This window comes from Heteronotia binoei, chromosome 3 (assembly GCF_032191835.1).
Source record: "Heteronotia binoei isolate CCM8104 ecotype False Entrance Well chromosome 3, APGP_CSIRO_Hbin_v1, whole genome shotgun sequence".
Taxonomy (NCBI): Eukaryota; Metazoa; Chordata; class Lepidosauria; order Squamata; family Gekkonidae; genus Heteronotia; species Heteronotia binoei.
The window spans coordinates 10,138,234-10,162,839 of NC_083225.1; positions in this window are offsets into that span (position 1 = coordinate 10,138,234).

A 24,606-nucleotide genomic window follows, 5' to 3' on the forward strand; every position below is an offset into this window, starting at 1 on the left:
GTCTCTGATTCAGAGAGAAGGGTGGGATATAAATCTTCAGTCTTCTTCTTCTTCCATGGAAAAGCTTGATTAGACAATGAATCCCTGATTGGTTCATCTCCTTAAAACTAGAAATCTCTGGAGACAGAACTCCCTATACATTCAGCACCTTATGGAACTTTGAAAATAATTGATAAGCTCTTTTCCTTCTTTTTTAATCTAGGTTTTGTTTTTGTTTTTTAATTATCAGGCTGCATCTTTCTCTCGGTGGCCACTAATTCAAAACATCTGCTTCTTCTGAACAGGGGTTGCCATAAATCCATAAACATTAATAGCAGCAACCCAATACCTACAATTAATTAAAAGGGGAGCGAAGTGCGTGTCTGAAAAGGCAAGCTCTGGGTAGGAGCGTAATGCCTCTCCTGAGCTCTTCATCATGGCGGAATGATGAGCATCTGAGAAATAGATATTAATAAATCAGCGTCATTTGGCTGGATGGTAAAATTGAAATATTATTCTTTTTTTAATTTTCTGTTTAGATTTCTGAATAATAATAATAAAAAAGTCTTGCTGATGCCTTCGGCTCTGGGTACATGTGCCTCAAAGATGCACAAGATCCATCAGGAATACAGACAAGATGCAATAGGGTGGCCAAGTTTGACTCAGGAAATATCTGGGGACGTTTGGGGGAGGAGCCAGGAGACTTTGGAGATGAAGCCAGGAGCTAGTGTGTGACAAACACACTCTGGGAGAGCCCTCTCAGCCCCATCCACCTCACGGGGTGTCTGTTGTAGTGGAGGAAGATAAAGGAGATTGTAAGCCACTCTGAGATTCAGAGTGAAGGGTGGGGTATACATCCAATACCATCTTCTCCTTCTCCTTCTTTTCCTCCTTCTCCTTCTCCTTTTCCTTCTCTTTCTCCTTCTCCTTCCCCTCCTCCTCCTCCTCCCCCTCCTCCTCCTCCTTCTTCATCTTCTTTTTCTTCTTCTTCGTCTTCATTCCGGGTCACACTAGCAGTTACCTATCTCACACCGTTGCTAAGCAAACACACATAAAGCTGGTATTCCTATGATTTCTGCCTCTAAAAGTGCAATCCTAAGCAGAGTTACACCTTCTAAGACCATGGACCTCACCGTAACTGCATAGGACTGCACTGCAAACGTGGACATTCCATCCACTTGCACTTTCACACTTGCTAAATGAGGCAGTTCCAACCCACTTCGGCAACTGTTTGCAAGTGGATTTTGCCATTTCACACAGTAAAATCCAGATGCCAAGAAGAAGAAGAAAATATTGGATTTAGCTAGCTCACAGATGTTTAGCCTCCAGCTCACACCTTTTTGTCTTAGCTCAGGAAGGATGACCCCAGAGCACAATAATTTATGCAGTAGCTCACAACTTTCATGCCAGTAGCTCACAAAGTAGAATTTTTGCCCACAAGACTCTGCAGCTTAGAGGGAACATTGATCCCGTCCTATACTCTGAATCTCAGAGCAGTCACAATCTCCTTTACCTCCCCCCCACAACAGACACCCTGTGAGGTGGGTGGGGCTGAGAAAGCTCTGGCAGCAGCTGCCCTTTCAAGGACAACTCCTACAAAAGCTATGGCTGACCCAAGGCCATTCCAGCAGCTGCAAGTGGGGAATCAAACCCGGTTCTGCCAAATAAGAGTCGGCACACTTAACCACTACATCACACTGGCTCTCCCCAAAGTGAAAGTGGATGGAAAGTGCATTATTTAGTGTGTGTAAAAGTGTCCCATGGCTAATAGCCAATACTAGACCTGTGCTCTTTGAATTTCACCTAATCCCCTGCATGCCAGAATGTGGCAGCAGATTTTGCAAGCTTAAGCAGTACTGCAGTACTTCCTTTGTCTGTCCTGAACTGAATGTCCGTCATTTCCACCAGGATCCCATGACCTTTAGTGTTATGGAAGAAGGAGACAACATTCCCTCTGTTCACTTTCTACCCTGTGCTCTTTCATGAGAGCTAGTTTGGCGAAGTGGTGAAGTGTGCAGACTCTTATCTGGAAGAACCGGGTTTTGATTCTCCACTTCTAGCTGCTGGAATGACCTTGGATCAGTCCTAGCTCTTGCAGGAGTTGTCCTTGAAAGGGCAGCTGCTGTGAGAGCTCTCTCAGCCCCACCCACCTCACAGGGTGTCTGTTGCAGGGGGGGGGGAGATATAGGAGATTGTAAGCCATTTTGAGTCTCTGATTCAGAGAGAAGGGCAGAGCATAGATCTACAATTCTTCTTCTTCTTCCCTGACCTGGAAGGTCCAGGCTAGCTTGATCTCATCAGCAGTGTTATCACTAGTTAGTGCTTGGACTGGAGACCACAAGTAAAGCCCAGGGTTGCTATGTAGAGACAGACAATGGAGCACCACCTCTATTAGTCTCCTGCTTTGAAAACCTTATGGGGTCCCCATACGTTGGCTGTGACACGACGGCACTTTCCACCAGCAGCATTCACTTTCTGCACCCCATGCACAATTTGTAGGGTTGCCAATCCCCAGGTGGGGGCAGGGGATCCCCCAGTTTGGAGACCCTCCCCCCGCTTCAGGGTCATCAGAAAGCGGGGGGAGGGGAGGGAAATGTCTGCTGGGAACTCTATAATTCCCTATGGAGATTTATTCCCATAGAAAATCATGAAGAATTGATCCGTGGATATCTGGGGTGGCTGTTTTTTGGTGTAGAGGCACCAAATTTTCAGTATAGCATCTAGTGCCTCTCCCCAAAATACCCCTCAAGTTTCAAAAAGATTGGACCAGGGGGTCCAATTCTATGAGCCCCAAAAGAAGGTGCCCCTATCCTTCATTATTTCCTATGGAAGGAAGGAATTGAAAAAGTGTGCCGTCCCTTTAAATGTGATGGCCAGAACTCCCCTTGGAGTTCAATTATGTTTGTCACAGCCTTGATCTTGGCTCCACCCCTAATGTGTCCTGGCTCCACCCCCAAAGTCTCCTGACTCCACCCCCAAAGCCCCCAGATATTTCTTGAATTGGACTTGGCAACCCTAACAATTTGATAAACCTGATATCCCCTTTGTGTGATTATCCTCATTACAGCTGTGACTCATGCATGTATAGCTATTTAGAGCTTACGGGCGTGGGCGTGTTAGGAGGGATGTAACCAGCTTGAAATGTGTGGAACTTTTGTCCTGGAAATGTTGGACTGGTGTCCCATTTGAGAAGCATATTGGCAACATTTTGTATAAGTGATCATTGCAGGGGTTTCGATCTCATTTGTTATGAGGGCCGGATCTGACATAAATGATAAATCATTTCCACCAGGATCCCGTGACCTTCAGTGTTATGGAAGAGGGAGAAAACATTCCCTCTGTTCACTTTCTACATAAATGGGAACTTGTCAGTCCAGGCCCTGTTGTGTTAGGCCAAGCCATGTCGGTCCAGGCCATGTGTAGCCCAAGGGACCGGTTTCGACACTCATGCCTTTCTCAACCACAGGCTTTTTCTCGCAAGTCAATGCGTTCTGGCTCAGCTCGCTGCAAAAGAGAAACTGACAGAAGAAACTGACATACAACACCCCCGTTAACAAACATTCATCCCGACACACAATAATCCAGGGGTGTCAAACATGCAGTCTGGGGGCCGAATCAGGCCCCCAGAGGCCTCCTATCAGGCCCCCAAGTAACTGGCTGCCATCTGCTTCCTTCTCCCTCTCTCTTGCTTCCTTCTACATCACAGCTTGCATTGCAAGGCTTTCTCAATTGCACAGGAACTACAGAGCAAAACCTTTATTTTCTCCATTGGCTGAGGCACCTCCCTTGGGGAGGAAGTGGGGGGGGGAGGCAGAGCTTGTTTTTCCAGGCACTCTCAATCGCACAGCACAGCTATTGAGCCAAGTCTCTCTTCCTCCTATTGGTTGAGGCTCCTCCCCCCATCTGCTGGGGAAGGAAGGAAAGAGCCACAGTTTCCTTTGCCCAGTTCCCATGGGAGAAATACAAAGAAAATACCTTTAAGACTGAGTTCTAACATTTTAAGCACGTTTTAGGTTTTTAAATATATATATATATATATATATATATATATATATATATATATATATATATATATATATATATATATATATAAAATTGTGATTCTCTGTGTCCTTTATGAAGTTTATATCTCTGCTATCTAATCTACAAAGACTCTTGTGACTTCATCTCAGAGTGTTCTGTATATTACTTCTTAGAAAGATGTATCTTGTTGCATACTTACTATAAGTTTGTTTGTGCTACGCAGTTGTTTCTTCTTGCTTTTGTATATTGTTAACTGTGCTTCTCTATATATTGCTATCAAGTAACAACCAACATATAGCAAGCCCAAAGAGGGGCTTTGTGAGAAGAAGAAGATCTGGTTGACAGATCGCACCCAAAGAGTGCTTGTGAATGGTTCTTCATCCTCTTGGAGAGGAGTGACAAGTGGAGTGCCTCAAGCATCTGTCCTGGGACCTGTTTTGTTCAACATCTTTATCAATGATTTGGATGAAGGAATAGAGGGAATGCTTATTAAATTTGCAGATGATATGAAATTGGGAGGGGTTGCAAACACAGAAGAAGACAGAAACAGGATACAGGATGACCCTTGAAAGGCTAGAAAACTGGGCTAAAATCAATAAAATGAATTTTTACAGGGATAAATGTATAGTTCTGCATGTAGGTAGGAAAAATCCAATGCATGGTTATAGGATGCGGGAGACTTGTCTTAGCAGCAGTATGTGAGAAAAGGATCTAGGGGTCTTAGTGGATCATACACTGAACATGAGTCAACAGTTTGATGTGGTAGCTAAAAAGGCAAATGCAATTTTGGGCTGTATCAACAGAAGTATAGTGCCCAGATCACGTGATGTGATGGTATCACTTTACTCTGCTCTGTTAAGACCTCACCTGGAGTATTGTGTTCAGTTTGGGGCACCACATTTTAAGAAGGATATAGAGAAGCTGGAACGGGTCCAGAGGAGTACTACAAAGATGGTGAGGGGACTGGAGACCAAGTCTTATGAGAAAAGGTTGAAGGAGCTGGGGATGTTTAGGCTGGAGAGGAGGTGGCTGAGAGGTGATATGATCACCATCTTCAAGTACTTGAAGGGTTGTCATATAGAGGATTGTGTAGAATTATTTTCTGTGCTCTCAGAAGGTAGGGCGAGAACCAATGGGTTGAAATGAAATCAAAAGAGTTTCCGGCTCAACGTTAGGAAGAACTTCCTGACTGTTAGAGTGATTCCTCTGTGGAACAGGCTTCCTTGCAAAGTGGTGGGTTCTCATTCCTTGGAGGTTTTTAAACAGAGGCTAGATGGCCATCTGACAGCAATGAAGATCCTGTGAATTTAGGGGGAAGTGTTTGTGAGTTTCTTGCATTGTGCAGAGGGTTGAACTAGATGACACTGGAGGTTCCTTCCAACTCTATGATTCTAAGAAGAAGAAGAAGACTGAAGATTTATACCCCACCCTTCTCTCTGAATCAGACACTCAGAGCGGCTCACAATCTCCTTGACCTTCCTCCCCCACAACAGACCCCCTGTGAGGTGGGTGGGGCTGGAGAGGGCTCTCACAGCAGCTGCCCTTTCAAGGACAACCTCTGCCAGAGCTATGGCTGACCCAAGGCCATTCCAGCAGCTGCAAGTGGAGGAGTGGGGAATCAAACCCGGTTCTCCCAGATAAGAGTCCATGCACTTAACCACTTCACCAAACTGTCTGCACACTTAACCACCACACCAAACAAGCCGAGGTGGTTTGCCATTCTGTTCCTCTTCAGAGTCACTCAGCCAAGTAATGTCCCTGCTTAGCTTCCAAAACCTGACAAGATCGGGCTATACCATGCCGCCTCCCCCACCCCCATCTTTAATAGGTTTCACCAATCTGCCTGGAACAGATGTTAGGCTAACTGGCCTATAATTTCCTGGATAGCCTCCAAATCCTCTTACGAAAACTGGCATTACATTTGCTATTTGCTATTTTTATATTTGTCTTCTCCATTCTAGCAACTCACAGCCCATTTTCATCCTTTCGCTGTAGAACTCCAGATCTCTTAACGTCCTTCCTGAAACCGTGGCTCCAGGGTCCCCACATGTTTTCTTTAGTCAAAATAGAAACAAACACATTCATGCCATCTCTTTACATTCTCCCTACTTCTTGGTCCCTTAGTGGCTCCCTGTCCAATTTCCCACTTCAGATGATGATGATGATGATGATGATAATGATGATGATAGAGAGAGAGAGAGAGAGAGAGAGGTAGATAGATAGAGAGAGAGAGAGAGAGAGAGAGAGAGAGAGAGAGAGAGAGAGAGAGAGATGGGGAGGTAGGTAGATAGATAGATAGATAGATAGATAGATAGATAGATAGATAGATAGATAGATAGATAGATAGATAGATAGATAGATAGATAGATAGATAGATAGATAGATAGATAGATAGATAGATAGATAGAGAGAGATGGGGAGGTAGATAGATAGATAGATAGATAGATAGATAGATAGATAGATAGATAGATAGATAGATGATAGATAGAGAGAGAGAGAGAGAGAGAGAGAGATGGGGAGGTAGAGAGAGAGAGAGAGAGATGGGGAGGTAGATAGATAGATAGATAGATAGATAGATAGATAGATAGATAGATAGATAGATAGATAGATAGATAGATAGATAGATAGATAGAGAGAGAGAGAGAGAGAGAGAGAGAGAGAGAGAGAGAGATGGGGAGGTAGATAGATAGATAGAGAGAGAGAGAGAGAGATGGGGAGGTAGAGAGAGAGAGAGAGAGAGAGATGGGGAGGTAGATAGATAGATAGAGAGAGAGAGAGAGAGAGAGAGAGAGATGGGGAGGTAGATAGATAGAGAGAGAGAGAGAGAGAGAGAGAGATGGGGAGGTAGAGAGAGAGAGAGAGAGAGAGAGAGATGGGGAGGTAGATAGATAGATAGAGAGAGAGAGAGAGAGAGAGAGATGGGGAGGTAGATAGATAGATAGAGAGAGAGAGAGAGAGAGATGGGGAGGTAGATAGATAGATAGATAGATAGATAGATAGATAGATAGATAGATAGATAGATAGATAGATAGATAGATAGATAGATAGATAGATAGATAGATAGATAGATAGATAGATAGAGAGAGAGAGAGAGAGAGAGAGAGAGATGGGGAGGTAGATAGATAGATAGATAGATAGATAGATAGATAGATAGATAGATAGATAGATAGATAGATAGATAGATAGATAGATAGAGAGAGATGGGGAGGTAGATAGATAGATAGGTAGATAGATAGATAGATAGATAGATAGATAGATAGATAGATAGATAGATAGATAGATAGATAGAGAGAGAGAGAGAGATGGAGAGGTAGATGGAGAGGTACTTTAAATTATATGGTTTGAGTGTTTTTGGCAGGTCTTTTTTGTATCAGAAACTCCTTTGCATATTAGGCTACACCCCTCCGATGTAGCCTCTACTCCTACCACTTACAGTAGGCCCTGTACTAAGAGCCTTGTAAGCTTTTGGATGATTGGCTACATCAGGGGTGTGTGGCCTAATATGTGAAAGAGTTCCTGCTAAAAAAAAAAAAAAGCTGATGATATTGGAGTACATGGACCATTCATAAAATCCAGCAGGGCCTTTCTTATGCTCTTATGTTCCTAAACCAGAACAATATGACTGATAGGATACCCTTGACTGGTAGGATATCCTTGGCCATGAATTGTCTTGGCTTTCGAGCTAAATCTTGAAACTCCTTCCGTGTCGTCAGACTCACTGCCACAAAGGGCTGAAGGAGGTCCATTATCTGGACAGAGAGACAAATAAGGAGCTGGATGGGTCTTTTAAGCTTCCCTATCTGCTATTGACATTTGCCACAAATGAGGTAAAATCACATTTCTTTTCAATCGGCTATTCGCCCCCCTCAGCCTCAGCCTCACAGGTTTCGTCCTTCCAGCAGACAGCCTAATGAAATTTGACTCTTCAACTGTCGGCTTCATTCTTGTAGAGCTTGTGTCATCTGCTTCATGGCAGGAGTGATAAATCTTATCCCGCAGCCTTCTCTGTACCCTTTTCCCTGGCAATTTAAATGTTCCATCGCTTACGCTTGTGGCACACAGCTTTCTCCACTCGCAGTTCCTTTCACGAGGGCTAAAGCGAATGTGCAAAAAGATAGCATCAAGCCACTCCAGGAAAAAGCAGGGAAGTTTCTCAAAAGACCTTCTGATTATCTGAGTCTGGTCAAGTAATTGAAGGGAAAGTAACAATAGGCTATCGCCGGACCGCTTTTCACCGGAGAAGAAGGGGGGGCTCCAAAAAGAGAGAGGATATTTCAAGATTGTTTCCTTTTAAAAGCATAAAGGTGAACTGAAAGGCATTTTTTACCTACCAAGACCTGAGTTAAATGTTCCAGACTTGAACTGCAACAGATATGACAAAACTGTCACCTGTACTGAACCGGTCTCTGGGGAGCTGCATCGCTGATTCTCTTTGAGTTGTCCTTCTTGCCAGCGATCTCTGCTCAAGAGCTCCTCTTCGGCCGACACATTTCGACAAACTCAGGGAAGGCAATAGAGTCTTTGATTCCCCTCTCCCTCAACTCAGTTAAAAATTGATGGCCAAGATCCAAAGAATGACACCGACTTGTCTGGAGTATCCAGAGGGAGCTCGCAGCTCATGTTTCTCTAACAGTGACTCTCCCGTGCCTTTTTGCAAAGCGCTTTTGAAAATGCAGGGTGGAACCATCACAGAGTCTGATTCAGTAGGAAGCGCTTTTTGGAAAGAAATTGATCCTGAACTAGAAAAAAGAAGAGTCAGTTTCTATACCCCACTTTTCTTTACCTTGAGGAATCCTGAACAGTTTGGCGTAATGGTTAAGTGTGTGGACTCTAATCTGGGAGAACCGGGTTTGATTCCCCACTCCTCCACTTGCACCTGCTGGAATGACCTTGGGTCAGCCATAGCTCTTGCAGAGGTTGTCCTTGACAGGGCAACTGCCGTGAGAGCCCTCTCAGCCCCACCCACCTCCCAGGGTGTCTGTTGTGGGGGGAGAAGATATAGGAGATTGTAAGCCGCTCTGAGTCTCTGATTCGGAGAGAAGGGCTGGGTATAAATCTGCAATTCTTCTTCTTCAAACTTCCCTCTAAGCTGCAGAGTTGTGAACAAAAATTCTACATTGTGAGCCACTGGCATTTAAATTGTGAGCCATCAATTAGTGTGGTCTGGGGTCATCCTTCCCGAGCTAGGACAAAAATGTCTGAGCTGGAAGCTAAAAATCTGTGAGCTAGCTCACACTAACTCAGCTTAGAGGCAACACTGATCTCGAAGTGGCTTCCAGTCACGTTCCCTTCTTCTCCCCGCAACAGGCACCTTGTGAGGTAGGCGGGGCTGAGAGATAGTTCTGAGACTGGCTGAAGGTTGCCCAGCAAGCTTCATATGAAAGAATGGAAAATCAAACCTGGTTCTCCAGATTAGAGTCTGCCACTCTTAACCACTACATCAAGTAGATTCCTGCCTTCCTCCCTAGTTGTGTTTGCATTTGTCTGTTATGTTTTTTTATTATCACTGCTAAATATCTATATCTGTATGCATATCTGAGTGTGCATACGTATCTATATTCACAGATATATCACTATAGATATATAACTATGTACATCTCTCTGTCTCTGTCTGTCTGTCTCTCTCTGTGTCTCTGTCTCTCTCTCTCTCTGCCTCTTATCTGGGAGAACCAGGTTCGATTCCCCACTCCTTCACTTGCACCTGCTGGAGTGGCCTTGGGTCAGCCATAGCTCTTGCAAGAATTGTCCTTGAAAGGGAAGCTGCTGTAGGACATAAATACACATACCTTCTCCGTTGTGGCTCGTGACTTATGGAACAGCCTGCCCAAGGAGTTTAGGAAGACTCTTAATCTCCTGGCTTTCCACAAACTATGCAAAACTAAATGACTCAAGTGGGCTTTTCAACGGATAATAGTTTTGCAATGTACACAATGGTTCACAGACTTCTAATAAATGATTGGGGGCTGAGGTCTATATGGCCATCTTATCACTTCTTGCATGTAAGATTCTCTTATGTGATTTTGTGCTGCTTAACGTGTCAGGTTAATGCTTGCGCTATGCTTCAGTTCTTTCTGGTTGGTTCTACGTGTCTGCAATCCTAATGCATTGTTTACTGAAGGTCCCATCTTGTTGATTGCACTGACTCACTATGTGCAGGGCTTTTTTTGTAGAAAAAGTCCAGCAGGAATGCATTTGCATGTTAGGCCGCACCCCCTGATGCCTAGCCAGCCGGAACTGACTGTGTAATCTTCCTTGAGTCCCTGTGAGAGAGTCAGGCTGTACATAACGTAAATAAAATAAATATTTATATAAGCAGACAGATGATAGATAGATAGATAGATAGATAGATAGATAGATAGATAGATAGATAGATAGATAGATAGATAGATAGATAGATAGATAGATAGATAGATGTATTTAAATAGTTTATGACTATGTGTGTTTGATGTGTTGGTATGTTTGTGGAAGAGCACCTCATTTCGTTGCTCTCTTTTTGTTGAGAACAATGACAATAAATTTATCTATCTATCTATCTATCTATCTATCTATCTATCTATCTATCTATCTATCTATCTATCTATCTATCTATCTATCTATCTATCTATCTATCTATCTATCTATCTATCTATCTATCAGATAGATAGAGGGTTTTTTGCAGAAAAAAGCCCAGCAGAAACTCATCCGCATATTAGGCCACCCCCCTCTGACATCACCATTATTTCACATAGGGCTTTTTTTGTAGGATAGGATTGGTAGGATATCGTTGGCCATGAGTTGTCTTGGCTTTCGAGCTAAATCTTGAAACTCCTTCCGTGTCGTCAGACTCACAGCCACAAAGGGCTGAAGGAGGTCCATTATCTGGACAGAGAGACAAATAAGGAGCCGGATGGGTCTTTTAAGCTTTCCTATCTGCTATTGACATTTGCCTTGGGGACTCTATTTGAGTGAAAAAGTTGGCACATATATGTTTTTAATAAAATAAATAATATTAGGGACCACCTTTTCCCCTACAGGTGCTGGTAAATAATGAGGATTTATTTAAAAAAAAAACCCTCAGGACTTCCATTCACAATGGCTCTTTGGATTCAGGAGAATACCCAGCATGGTTTTAGTGGCTGGATTAGGATCTAGGAGGCCTGGGGTTGAGTTCCCCACGACCACCAAAACCTGCCAAGTTACCCTGGGCCAGGCACACCATCTCAAACACCTCCTGGGGTTGTTGTGAAGATAAAATGAAGAGCAGGAGAATGAGGGAAGCCCTTTTGGGACCACTGTTGGGGAGAAAAGGAGGGTATAAATGTAGTAAATACATAACCCTGCATTTCAGCCCTGCATTTCAGGCTTGATTAAAGAGTTCGTATATCTTGCCAGCTATGTTTCTATCACCCCTGTTTCAGTAGATTAGACCACTCAGGAACACATACCTTAATTAGGATTCAGTGGGTTAGTGTTGTCCTCTGGCCATGAGTTACCGAGGGGAACTTCCACATTCAGGAGTCCTAACCCTTTGAATCTCAGAGCCAGGAGGGGATATCAGTGGAAGACCTTATTGAGATTAACTGCTATAGAAAACACTTCACTCTTTATTAGAGAAGTACATTTTGGATAGGAAAGTGTGGAGACAGGATAGGTTACTAGGAAAGGGAAAGGAAAGGTCCCCTGTGCAAGCACCAGTCGCTTCCAACTCTGGGGTGACGTTGCTTTCACAACGTTTTCATGGCAGATCTTTTTACGGGGTGGTTTGCCGTTGCCTTCCCCAGTCATCTACACTTTCCCCCCAGCGAGCTGGGAACTCATTTGACCGATCTTGGAAGGATGGAAGGCTGAGTCCACCTCGAGCCGGCTACCTGAAAAACCAGCTACCGCCGAGGATTAAACTCAGGTCGTGAGCAGAGCTTAGGACTGCAGTAGTGCAGCTTTAGCACTCTGCACCACGGGGTTACTAACTCACTAGCTAAAGATGGAAGCAGATGATAAGAGGGCTATCTGCCTCATGGTGCCAAGCGGGGCTTGAATTCAGCAGGAGCTCACAGGAGCACAGCTCCTGAACCTCCAGCCAGGGTCTGCATGCCGTGGGGCGTTCTCTCCCCACTGCACACAGATCCCAGGCTATATGCTACTGAGCTCCTGAACTTTTTTTCCCTACAAAATGACCCCTGGTGTCAAGAGTGCACATCATATCATCCGTCCTGGTGTTTGCCGGGGGGGAGGGCATTGGCATTGTGTGAGAGAGGCCAGAAGGAAGGAGGTTCCCTGAGAAAACAATGCACTTCAAAGGGATAGAGGCAGAAGAGATGTTGGAAAGAAGGGTCTAGGTAACTATCGAGCTATCTAGCCTGTTGACGTGGTGTCTAAGAAGCTGAGACAGGCGACAGCACCTTCACTTCCAACAGACATCAACCTCTATGTGTCAAGTCTGCTATGGGTTACTCAATATCTGTATTAAGGTTGGTTCTGAAGTGAAGGAGTCTGGGTACTTTACAGTGTACACCGGGGGCTGCTAGCTCACTCTCCTGCCCCCTCTCTAGAAATGCCTTTGTTGTGTAACCTGCTTTGAAATGCTAACCTGTGAACAAGATAGTGGCGCCTTCCCAGCCTTGTTCTCTGTGGGGAGTATGGGGTGTCAAGACTTCGGTCTGGGAACGAAAGAAGTAGCATCCTAGTGTGAAGATGTGTTGCATAGATTGCCCCCCGTAGGAATCCTTTAGATTCATACTTTAAATACTGGATTAGTGCATATGTGTTTCAGTCCTTCAATCTCTGCCATGGTCCACAGTTCTGATTACAATAAACTTGCTACTTTATCAAGAGACTCGTTATTGAATTCAGCCGACTTGACACTATGCCCTGTTGTTGGACCTCCAGAGGAACTGGTTGGCCACTGTGTGAGACAGGATGCTGGACTAGATGGACCACTGGTCTGATCCAGGAGATCTCTTCTTATGTTCTGCCTTTTCACAAAAATCAAAAGTGTCCACAGGGTCAAAAAGTCTGAGGATTCCATTGCAGGAGGTTTGTGGAGTGTACCAAGAAATGCAATCCATAAATCTCTTTCTGACAATTGAAGGAAAAAATGACTACGGGTGCTTTTACATTCAGTTTGATCCAGAGTTTTAGAGTCTTCAAATTGCCTGCCACTGTTACACTTTAATTATTTTCCTTTTACATTTAAGTGTTTCAATTTAGGAGGGAGGGGTGTCTCTCAGTGCACTGAATACCAGTGCTTAGTTAAATGTATATGATTGCTTGGAAATCCTGTCAACACTGCAAAAACAATACACATTTAAATTACAAGATGAGGCAAGCAATGATATGTAAAAATTTCAAGTGCTGTCGGTTCTCATGAAAATTACTGCACCTTGCGGTGGCTTTTGGAGGAGTCTTTGAAAACGCATGAAAACGTCTACAATACAAGTTTGAAACTCCTGCAGAGAAAAGACCAGATCAAAACTAGTGCGGAGAAAAACGTTGCAGCAGCAGCTCCGAAACTCATATCACCGAAACAAATGTAGATGTTTCGGGCAGCAACGATGCAAAGCAGTCGTGAGAACGTCAGGTAATGTAACAGGTGAGTTTCCAATGTGGCGATAGAGAGTCACAAACTGTCAGTGTAAAAACACCCTGCATCAGTTGTCATAGGAAAGCCACTCTTGTGTCACATATGGCTGGACTGAGGTCCAGGAGGGATAGGAGGAAATCCTCACTTTGCCATGAAGCCCTCTGGTAACCTCTGATGGTCACTACCTCTCTGCCTGATCTACTTCAAAAGTTGTCATAAAATAGGGAAGAGAGAAGCATAGTCAATGTCCTGACTGGTGCATGTAAACAAGGACTAAATAGATCAGTGCATCATGCTGCCAACAGGGCCAACCCTTTCACTAGGCAGCCTAGGCGGCTGCCTGGGATGCAGCCCTGGCAAAGGTGAGCCCCGGGAGGGTGCTGGAATGGCCCTCCCACACACCCTCACCTCTGTGGCTAGGGAAATACCAGCAAAAGCAGCGGGGGGGGGGGGAGCTGTGTGCCTACGTTGCAATGCATGCTGCAGGGCTGCCCATCAGGACGGGCAGTTTGGTGTAGTGGTTAAGTGTGCGGACTCTTATCTGAGAGAACCGGGTTTGATTGCCCACTCCTCCACTTGCAGCTGCTGGAACAGCCTTGGGTCAGCCAAAGCTCTGGCAGAGGTTGTCCTCGAAAGGGCAGCTGCTGTGAGAGCCCTTTCAGCCCCACCCACCTCACAAGGTGTCTATTGTGGGGTGGGGAGAAGATATAGGAGATTGTAAGCCACTCTTGAGTTTCTGATTCAGGAAGAAGGGTGGGGTATAAATCTGCAGTTGTCTTCTTCTTCACTTTGCCGGGTGCAGAGTGAAGAAGAAGGGGCGGAGCTAAAGCAGCCTCACAGTGTGTTGTGTGGCAAAGGTGCACGGCTGCTCCCCGCTGCTTTCAGAGGGTGCAGGAGACCCTGCCTACGGCGCTGTTCCACCTCGAGCCGCTGCTGGCTGCCAGCGTTTCATAAACTAGGAATATATACTTGCATATGGCTGTGATCGCACACACACAAATTCAATTAAGGATTTTAATAAAAAGTGTTTGTATTGCATTATCTCATGTCTGGCAGCTCTGAAACATCTGATGTTTATCCTGTGTGGCTCGCATGTTCAACAAGTTTGGCCACCCCCGCCTATGAAGATCCATCAGTGACGACAAACGCTGAAACACTACCGAGTGGTGTTTAGCGGCCCTTCCTAGATGCTGGGGGTCCTTGTTGCCAATTACTCTTTCGCAGAGCAGCAAAATACACTCCGCATTTCACCGGTGGGACTTCCTGGCATGATAAGTATGCTCTTCAATGCTGAGTTTACAGCTGGCCTGAAACAAGCTTTTTCAAGTATTGCCACTCTAGTGTTGTATTAGTGTGAAATGCTAACATGCAGTAGAATGACATTTGCCAAGCTGCAGAGCAATACAGAGGAGGAGAGAAAGGAGTGTTGTACGCTGCGATGGATGTTCTATTACGCTTACAACTTTACGGCTGTAGCCGACACCAGCAGTCCATTTGAACTTGTAAAAAAGAATCAGAGATTTCAAAGGAGGGGGGAAGAAGCCAACCATGTAGACTTTCAGCCTGCTAGAAAAGCAGCAGCAGGGAACATTTTGGGGTTGCACAGGAGACGAGACAGACGGGAAAGTCAAGCATCAGAAGAGCTCTGTTGGATCAGACCATTGGTTCCTCTAGTCCAGCATCCTGTCTCACACAGTGGCCAACCAATTCCTCTGGGGGGCCAACAACAGGACACAGAGGCTGAGGCCATAACCATGCAAGAAGAACCCTGCTGGATCAGACCAGAAGGCCATTTATTCCAGCATCCTGACTCACAACAAAGAATAGGGGTCAAGACCTTTCCCTGATATTGTCTCCTGACACTGGGATTCAGAGGTTGACTGACTCTGAATGTGGAGGTTCCCTTTAGTTACTCTGGCTAATAGACAGCTATCTGTTAGACCTAGTGAGTAGGGTTGCCAAGTCCCCCCTGGCCTCCGGTGGGGGACTTTTTTTGCTCACGCAACATGATGACGACACCCCCAAAGTGACATCATTGTGCAAGCGACGCCACGCACCAGCCGCTCTAGGAGTTTCCGGGAAAACTCTATGGTTTTCCCAGATGCTCTAGCAATTTGGGAGGGGAAACTCTATGGTACCTATTGAACCATACAGTTTTCCCTCCCAAATTACAAAAGCATCCGGGAAAACCATGGAGTTTTCCCGGAAACGCCTAGAGTGGCCGGTACACAGCATCGCTGGCGCGATGATGTCACTTCTGAGTGACATCATTGTGCCGGCGATGTCGGGGAAGGTTTCTCCCCCGGTTGGGAACCTCCAGGGTGGGAGAACCCCTGCCTGGCCCGGGGGCTTAGTAGCCCTACTAGTGATGAAAAACAAAGTTAGTTGTGAGAATAAAATGGAGGAGTAGAAAACATCATTCACTGCCCTGAGCTCTTTAAATGAAGGGTGGGCTAGAAATAGGGTTGCCAATCCCCAGTTCTTATGGTCCTCTGGTTTGGAGACCCTCCCCCGCTTCAGGGTTATCAGAGACCAGGTGGTGGTGGTGGTGTGAATTTTTGCTGGGCACTCTATTATACCCTATGTAGACTGGTTTCCATGGGCAGGGGTCCCCAACTCCCAGACCATGGACCAGTACCAGTCTGTGGCCTACTAGCAACCAGGCTGCAGGACAAGGCAGAGGCACCACTTCAACTCAGGCGGACAAAAGAGGCAGCATGGCTTCGCTTCAAAGCACCACCTCTTTCATCTGCTTGAGTTCCAGACAGGCAGAAGGCGCAGCATGGCAGTGACCTTTGCTTACCCCTCATTTAAAGAACCCCCATGGACAAATTGTCTTCCACGAAACCGGTCCTTGGTGCCAAAAAGGTTGGGAGCCACTGCCACAGGTTATAATAGAGAATTGGTCTATGAGTTTCTGGAGCTCCGGGGGGGCTGTTTTTTGAGGTGAGGTAGAAGCACCACGTTTTCAGCAAAGTTTCTGGTGCCTCTCCTTAACCCCTCCCTCCCAAGTTTCAAAAAATATTGGACCAGGCTCCAAAAAATCCCTATATAGTATTTGCAATGGAAACAATGGTTTATCCAAAAGAAGCCAGGAAGGATTAGTAGCATGGACTGAGGGGGTGGAAAATACCTTCTCTGTTAAAAAAAACCAAAAAAAACCAATAGGGATTTAACAACTTCTTGACCTCTTAGAGCCAGAGTGGTGTAGCTGTTAGAATGTCTGGCTAGTGTCTAGGAGACCCAGGTTCAAAGGATCAGGGGGAAGGGGGAAGATGAGGTGAAAAACCTACCTGAGGCCCTGGAAAACTGCTGCCAGTCTGAGGAGTGATCTTGATGGACCAATGGCCTGATTTCAATATAAGACAGCTTCACGTGGGGGAGGATTGAGGCTCATATCTGCTTGGCACGCAGAAGGTCCCAGGTTCAATCCCCAGCATCTCCAGTTAAAAAGGATCAGGTTGGAGGTGATGGGAAAGACCTTAGGGGAGACCCTGGAGAGCCACTGCAGCCTGAGTAGGCAATTCTGACTTTGATGAACCAAGGTTCTGAATCAGTATAAGGCAGCTTAATGTGTTCATGGTGGGGATGAGTCACATGGAAGGCCAGGATTTGTGTGTGTGTGTGTGATAGGAACTCCTTTGCATATTAGGCCACACCTCCCTGCTGCAGTCAATCCTCCAAGAGCTTACAGGGCTCTTAATACAGCACCTACTGTAAGCTCCAGAAGGACTGTCTATATTAGGGAGGTGGGGCCTAATATGCAAAGGAGTTACTGTTACCAAAAAAGCCCTGTGGAAGGCTATTGGTGAGATGGCGGGGAGGGCCATTTGGTTTATAGACATTTAAATCTGGAAGAAAATAGATTTCTACCCCAAACAAGTGTTTACACCAAGGGACATGTGTATTGTAAAAAAAAAAAATATCCTCGAACTTGCTTGTTGGCCTTTCATTAAATAAGCTTATCACTCAGTTTCTCTTGTTTTTGTCTCTTTCCTGATCTCTTTTCGCTAGCCTTCCAAATGTTCCTTGTTCTCCATTTTAAATATTCATACAAAGGGCGGATAAAATGTCAGAGCTTTATCTCCCTTCTATGGCTGATGAATTACCTTTTCCTCTAAGACGAGAATAATATAAATTAGGGATTTTTAAAATGTCATTGCATTATTTAATTGGAGGCTGTTCTGATGGTTCGGAAGAAAGAGAGGTTAGTAAGTGGGGAAAAAAAATTCTTACAATATAGTTTAAGTAAAAGAAGTGCACGATGAAATCTCTGCGCACGTGTCCTAGTGCTGGACATGGTGCTATTCCGCTCAGAGGCGGGTTTTACAGCCATTAGACCTAGGGTTGCCAATCCCCAGGTGGGGGCAGGGGATCCCCCGGTTTGGAGGCCCTCCCTCCGCTTCAGGGTCGTCAGAAAGCGGGGGGAGGGGAGGGAACTCTGTTATTCCCTATAGAGATTTATTCCCATAGAAAATCATGGAGAATTGATCCGCGGGTATCTGGGGCTCTGGGGGGGGGCTGTTTTTTGGGGTAGAGGCACCACATTTTCAGTATAGCATCTAGTGCCTCTCCCCAAGATAACCCCCAAGTTTCAAAAAGATTGGACCAGGGGGTCCAATTCTATGAGCCCCAAAAGAAGGTGCCCCTATCCTTCATGATTTCCTATGGAAGGAAGGAAATGAAAAGGTGTGCCGTCCCTTTCAATGTGATGGCCAGAACTCCCTTTGGAGTTCAATGATGCTTGTCACAGCCTTGATCTTGGCTCCACCCCTAATGTCTCCTGGCTCCACCTCCAAAGTCTCCTGGCTCCACCCCCAAAGTCCCCAGTTATTTCTCGAATTGGACTTGGCAACCCTAATTAGACCCTAGGTCCGGAGATCACACCATTGTGGGGTTATTTAAGAGTAACCAGGGGGCTTTTTTTGAGCAGGAATGCACAGGAATGCAGTTCCGACAAGCTTGGTGTTAGGGGGTGTGGTCTAATTTACAAATTAGTTCCTGCTGGGCTTTTTCTACACCCCCCCCCCCTGTTTGAAACAATGGTGATGTCGGGGTGTAGCCTAGGATGCAAATGAGTTCCTGCTGGGATTGTTCTACAAAAAAAAGCCTTGAGAGTAACTGACACATGGGAGTCACTGGTGCAGGAAGCAGTGGTGGCTACAAGCATAGACAGCTTCAAAAGGGAACTGGATAAACAGAGGTCCATCAGTGGCTATTAGCCACAAGGCATAGAAGAAACACTATGTATGGGGCAGTGATGTTCTGTATACTAGGAGCTGAGGAGGCAACTGTGGAATGGCTTCTGAAGTTCTGAACCCACCGGTGGACCTCCTGATGGCACCTGGGTTTTGGCCACTGTGTGACAAAGAGTGTTGGATTGGATGGACCACTGGCCTGAATCAATATGGCTTCTCTTATGGTCCCAATCCATGTAGAAGGGGAGGCTCCCAATCCATCAAGACTGCATGAGGATACTGATTGTTTGAGCCAGCAGACCTGCGGGGCTGTATCCAAGATTTCTTTCCAGGGTGGGCCCCAAGGCACTGGCGTCCTCCACCACTTCTCTGGAACAGCTTTGCACCACTTAGATTAATAGAAACACAGCTTTCCTTGAGGAATTACTTTCCATCAACATGGCAGCATTTGGGGTTTTGGGGAGTTTCTTCCCTCTGCCACCAACAACCACTTCCACAGTAACAGAGTCTGTAGGATCGCTCCTAATTGGTGCTCATGGTGGAAAGGCTTGGTTAGAGCTTTCAAAAGGGTGATTTGATAAATAGTCTGATGCCCTCCCAATCTGGTAGGGTTGCCGTCCAATTCAAGAAGTATCTGGGGACTTTTGGGGTGGAGCCAGGAGACATTGAGGGTGGAGCAAGATCAAGGGTGTGACAAGCATAATTCAACTCCAAAGAGAGTTCTGGCCATCACATTTAAAGGGACCGCACACCTTTTGAATGTATTCCTTCCATAGGAAATAATGAAGGATAGGGGCACCTTCTTTGGGGGCTCATAGAATTGGACCCCCTGTAGTTGCTGCCACTCCGATGCAGGGCTGGTGCTAGGGAGTTGGCAAGGTAGGCCCTCACCTAGAACGCCATCTGATGGGCAGCGTGGGTCCTGTGGCAGAGAGCACGTGGCTCTCTGCTGCAGGTGTGACCACCCTAGAAACTCTTGGGTGGATGTGAGTCTTCAGGAAGGGGAGCTAAAGCACCACCTAAGAGCTCCTGGGGTGGTGGATAGGAGTCTCCAGGGGGCTGTCAGTGGTTCATGTGCAGAGTGCAAAAACAGAGAACTGCCACCAGGTCGACGCGAGGAAAAAATTGAGCCTCACACCAGCACCTAGTATAAAATAGTGTATTTACAACTATATACAAACAACTTGGTGCGGTGAATAACATATACTAAACTGAGAGACAAAGTGCTTCGCCAGGAACTCACTCTCACCAGAGAGAAATACTGTCTGGCACTGCAGTTCATATATACAATGGTCAGCCAATCACGGCAGTCCACACAAATGCTGACTCCAGCAGGTGCTTTCCCCAGATACAGTCCAACTTCAACCGGCCTTCTTCCAAGGTTGCTCTGACATGAAGCTGTCACTGTAGATCCACCTGCTGCTCCATGCTGAATCCATGCTGTGGACTGAGGACTCATACACTAACAGGCGCGAAGGGGGCAGGAGGGACATGGTTTGCAGAGAAAGAACTTCCTTTTCCACAAACCATGTGCTCTCTGCCACCAGCTTGGTGTCAAGCATGGTTATTTTCCCCTAAGATGGCTGAAGCATTGTCAAGTAAGAGCCCTGGTTATTCTCCATCACCTACAACCCCTTTCTCACATCCCTGCAGCCATCTGGCAAATGATGTTTATCTAACGGAATTGGCTTGCTATGTCTCAGTGCTCAAACTCCCCCGTTTCATCCCAGGCACTTCACAAACCTTATCTTGGTCAAGGGTTGGTGTTAGAAGGCTATTGCTAGGTAGAGGGAAATTACTGCTTTGCCCTTTGAACCCCAGATTCCAATAGTGTGTGTTTGTAACTTTATGATACCCTATATAGCATCCTGTAACCCCTTATATCCCAGTCTTCTCAAAGACAATGTTCTGTGTACAACTTGGAGTTAAATAAAGAAGTTAATTTGATTCAAAACAAAGGACTCTATTATTGAACTACTCGTGCTTGACATTTGGCTGCCTCAGCTGCTCCCTCCCAGACCCTCATCCGCCCAAGAGCTCCCAGGGCAGCTGCACCTGTGGTGGAGAGAGCACATGGCTTGCAGAGAAGGAAGTTCCTTCTCTGCAAACCATGTTCCTTCCACCGGTTTCTGCTGCTGGTGCAGCCACCCTGGGAGCTCTTGGGTGGATAGGAGTCTTCAGGGGGTGGGGAGGCTGAGGTGGCTGAACCAGCAGAGGAGGGTACAAGGCTTACATGGCATGCAGAGAAGGAACTTGTTCTCTGCAAGCCATCTGTTCTCTGCTGCTGCCATGGCCGCTCTGGTAGTTCTTGGGTAGGTAGGCTGGAGTCTTCTGGGTGGATGGGTGGCTGAGGTGGCCAAGTCAGTGGCAAAAGGGACATGACTCACCTAGGGCACCAAAAAAGCCTGGCGCCAGCTCTGCTCTAATGCAAGTGACCCGAGTTATTTCAAGGATCTCTGTGTCAAGCATGGCTAATTCTGATCAATAACTAATGGCTTTAGGGCCTTGCCAGAGGCAGGTCTGGGAAAGATCCCAGAGAACCAAATGTGTTAGTTTATTATTCCTTCCTGGCTTTCCTCCCACTTTGTGACTGCTTAATTAGAGGGAGTGTGAAGGGAACAAAGTAATCAGCACCTTCCCATAAATTCTCCTCCGGGAGGATGAGCCATCTGGGCATAGCAAGGCCAAATGTCTGATAACGCCCTGGGAATGTATGTAGTTTTGATATTCTATGTGTGAACGCTTCCCTGTGTCCCTCCACCTTTGGAATCCCTTTGAAGTATGCCTTAAGAGTTGTGTATCAATGTATCAGTTTCATTCTCCTCCGAAGACCACTGAGGGGTTCAGGGGCCAGACACTGGAGTGCCCATGGCTCACTTTATACCAGGAGCTCCTTTGTATATTAGGCCACACCTCCCTGATGTAGCCAATCCTTCTTGAGCTTACAGTAGGCCCTGTATGAAGAGCCCTGTGAGCTCTTGGAGGATTGGCTACGTCATGTGGGTGTAGCCGAATATGCAAAGGAGCTCCTGCTACAAAGTGAACCCTGGGAGAGCCCATCACACAACCACCATGAACTGTTAACCCAACAAAGAAAAAAAAACAGCAAACTTTTTTTTTTAGCAATGTGATTACAGTGAACAATGGAATATTTGGAAACAGTACCAGCAAGGGACCATATGGCCACCCAAATCCGAAAAGAAAGCAATGAAAATGGCGATGGAATATTTATTTTTAAAAAGCCCCCCAAAAGGGAGAGAGTGCATAACAGATGATAGAAATTGAATTCTGCTCTAAATTTGACAAGCGGCGGGGGCGGGGGGGCAAACACAAATAATGGTTATTGCTGTATTTTATGACACAAAATGAAATCCACTAGAAACATCCTGATCTGAGCAAAACCAGCAAATTCCTGAATAACATTGAGAGGTGCAGCCAAAGAATATGCCACTGATGAGAAATGCAAGTTATATTTCCAATCAACAGATGGGTTTATTGAGTTCAGCAAACTGCTCAAAAAAAAAAAAAAACCTTACAATCCCATTCAGGATTAAATTACCCACATGAGTGAGTGTCAATCTTTCAGCTAACACTTGGATATTTCTTGCTCATTGTTTGTATTTGGAAGTGAAAACCTAGAAGAGCAAATTGACATGGAGAAGAAATAAGATTAACAAAATGACTAAATCGTCTACTACTCAATGTACATGACAATGGGCAAATAGTCTACATATTAAAAAGAAGGATTTTTTTTTAAAAAAAAAAATATTTTAACACCACCTTCATTATATTTGAGTTCTGGGATGCCCTGACTGCTAGGTTTTGTCACTCAAAAAAATTCACAAGTTGTGAAGGCTGAGGTTGGAGAGATGACAAGTTCACCTCCCGGTTCTCTGATGACAGTTTCTTCGGAAAAGAAGCAACCGTTGTCATTGTTAGAAAGATTTCTGAGAGACGCTTATCACATTTCATTCATCTCCCAGCCAACTGTCATTTTCATACGTCAGTAGTCAGCGGAATGATGTAAATTCACTTTTCCTCCCCAGGGCATTGAGCGTTTTCAGTACCTCTAGCATCAGACTGTTTAGGTTTTGCGATTATCATCTGTCACAGGAGTAGGAATGTTCTCAACGGGGGGTCCCCAAGGAGCCTTTCAGTCTGGGGACATCTTTAGAATTCTGAAACCACCAGGGCTTTTTTGTAGCAGGAACTCGTTTGCATATTAGGCCATACCTGTCAGGCGATGGAGACTCAAGGCTGTATTCATTTGAGACAATGTAATACTTTTTATTGGAAACTCATAGCTTGAAGCAGAAATTGAGATTAATACCTTGGCAGGGGTGTCTCTGGGTCTTATTGAATCTACATCAAAGCAACATCTGAACAAAGGCATTATTCTCAAAACAACAGGGAGTGAAGGTGGAAACTTTCACTTGAGAGCCTCTGCTTATCTTCTAGCCAGTGGGATGTCCTGAGGCTAGAAGCATCCCTCAGGTCTAATTTTGTAAAAATGCGCCCCTCTGATACTGTGCTTGATAAGTCTTTGATTAGGGGGATGGAGTAAGCGTTTGACATAGATATGGCATTTATCCCACGAAAATCTGTGCAAAGTCTAAGCCCCCCATCCTTCTTCTTTCTGAATAACACTGGGGCCGCGTGCGGTGCTGTGGCTGGTCGGATGAACCCCCTGTTTAAGTTTTTGTCCAGGAATTTTCTCAGCTCCGCTTTTTCTGCCCATCCCATTGAGTACAGTTTTGCTTTGGGTAGCCCTTGCCCCGGAATGAGTTCAATAGCACAGTCTGTACTTCTGTGTGGGGGGAGTTCATCCGCTTCCTTCTCGATAAACACTTTACGTAAGTCTCGGTATTCTTTCGGGATGGACCGTACGTCTTCTATGGCTAAGCATAGTCTCTCATTCTGAGGGGGAGGCGAGGGGCCCCATTCTACTGACCAGTGGTGATTGTCAGGCGTGGGTTCATTGAAGCTCACAAGAAAGCAGACTTGGTATTTTGAAACAAAGTTGCAAAGTTGCGGGACTTAGCGCAGTTCCGCAGGGCCTGTAAGACGACCCTCTTCCGGCTAGCCTATACCTAGCCTACATTTAGCTAGGATAACAACTTGAGGAAACTGGCCAGCCATCTGTTCATAGGAAACTGAATTACTCTGTTTTAATGTTTTAACTGCTTAAATTATTTAACTGTTTTATATTTGAAATTGTTTACTTTTAAGTTGATTAATTGTTGGAAGCCACCCTGAGCCATTCGTGGGAAGGGCGGGATATAAATCCCAAATAAATAAATAAATAAATAAATTTATTGGATACTTCAGAGTTACTTCAGCATGGCAGGTATTGGAACTGATGGAGATCAGCTCGAACTATTGGCATTTATTCTTCTACATCAAAACAATGGTTTCTACCCCTTAATTCCCAAAACAAAAGGTTGCTTTGCATCTTCGTCACCTTGTTCCATCCCCTCACCCGGGTGCAGTGGGTCTGGAATTCTGCCGTGTACTCTCTCACCGAGCAGGTTCCTTGCTTCAGGTATTTCAGTGCATTGAGAGCCCGAGCCTCTCGAACGGGGTCCTCGTATTGGTGCAGCATGGCTTGTAGAAAGGCAAGCACACTTCCCAGCTCTGGGCTTCTCGACTCATACAAACTCACGTACCATCTTCGGGCTGTTCCCGTGAGTTTCGATCCCAAATAATCCACCCGGCTTGGTTCGTCCGGGAAACTGACCCCCCAGTAGTGCATGTAGCTGGTAGCCTGGATGGTGAAGTACTCTACTTCCTCTGGTTCCCCATCGAACTTGAGATCGAGCTTGCAGGGTTTCCCTGGTTCTTCAGGTG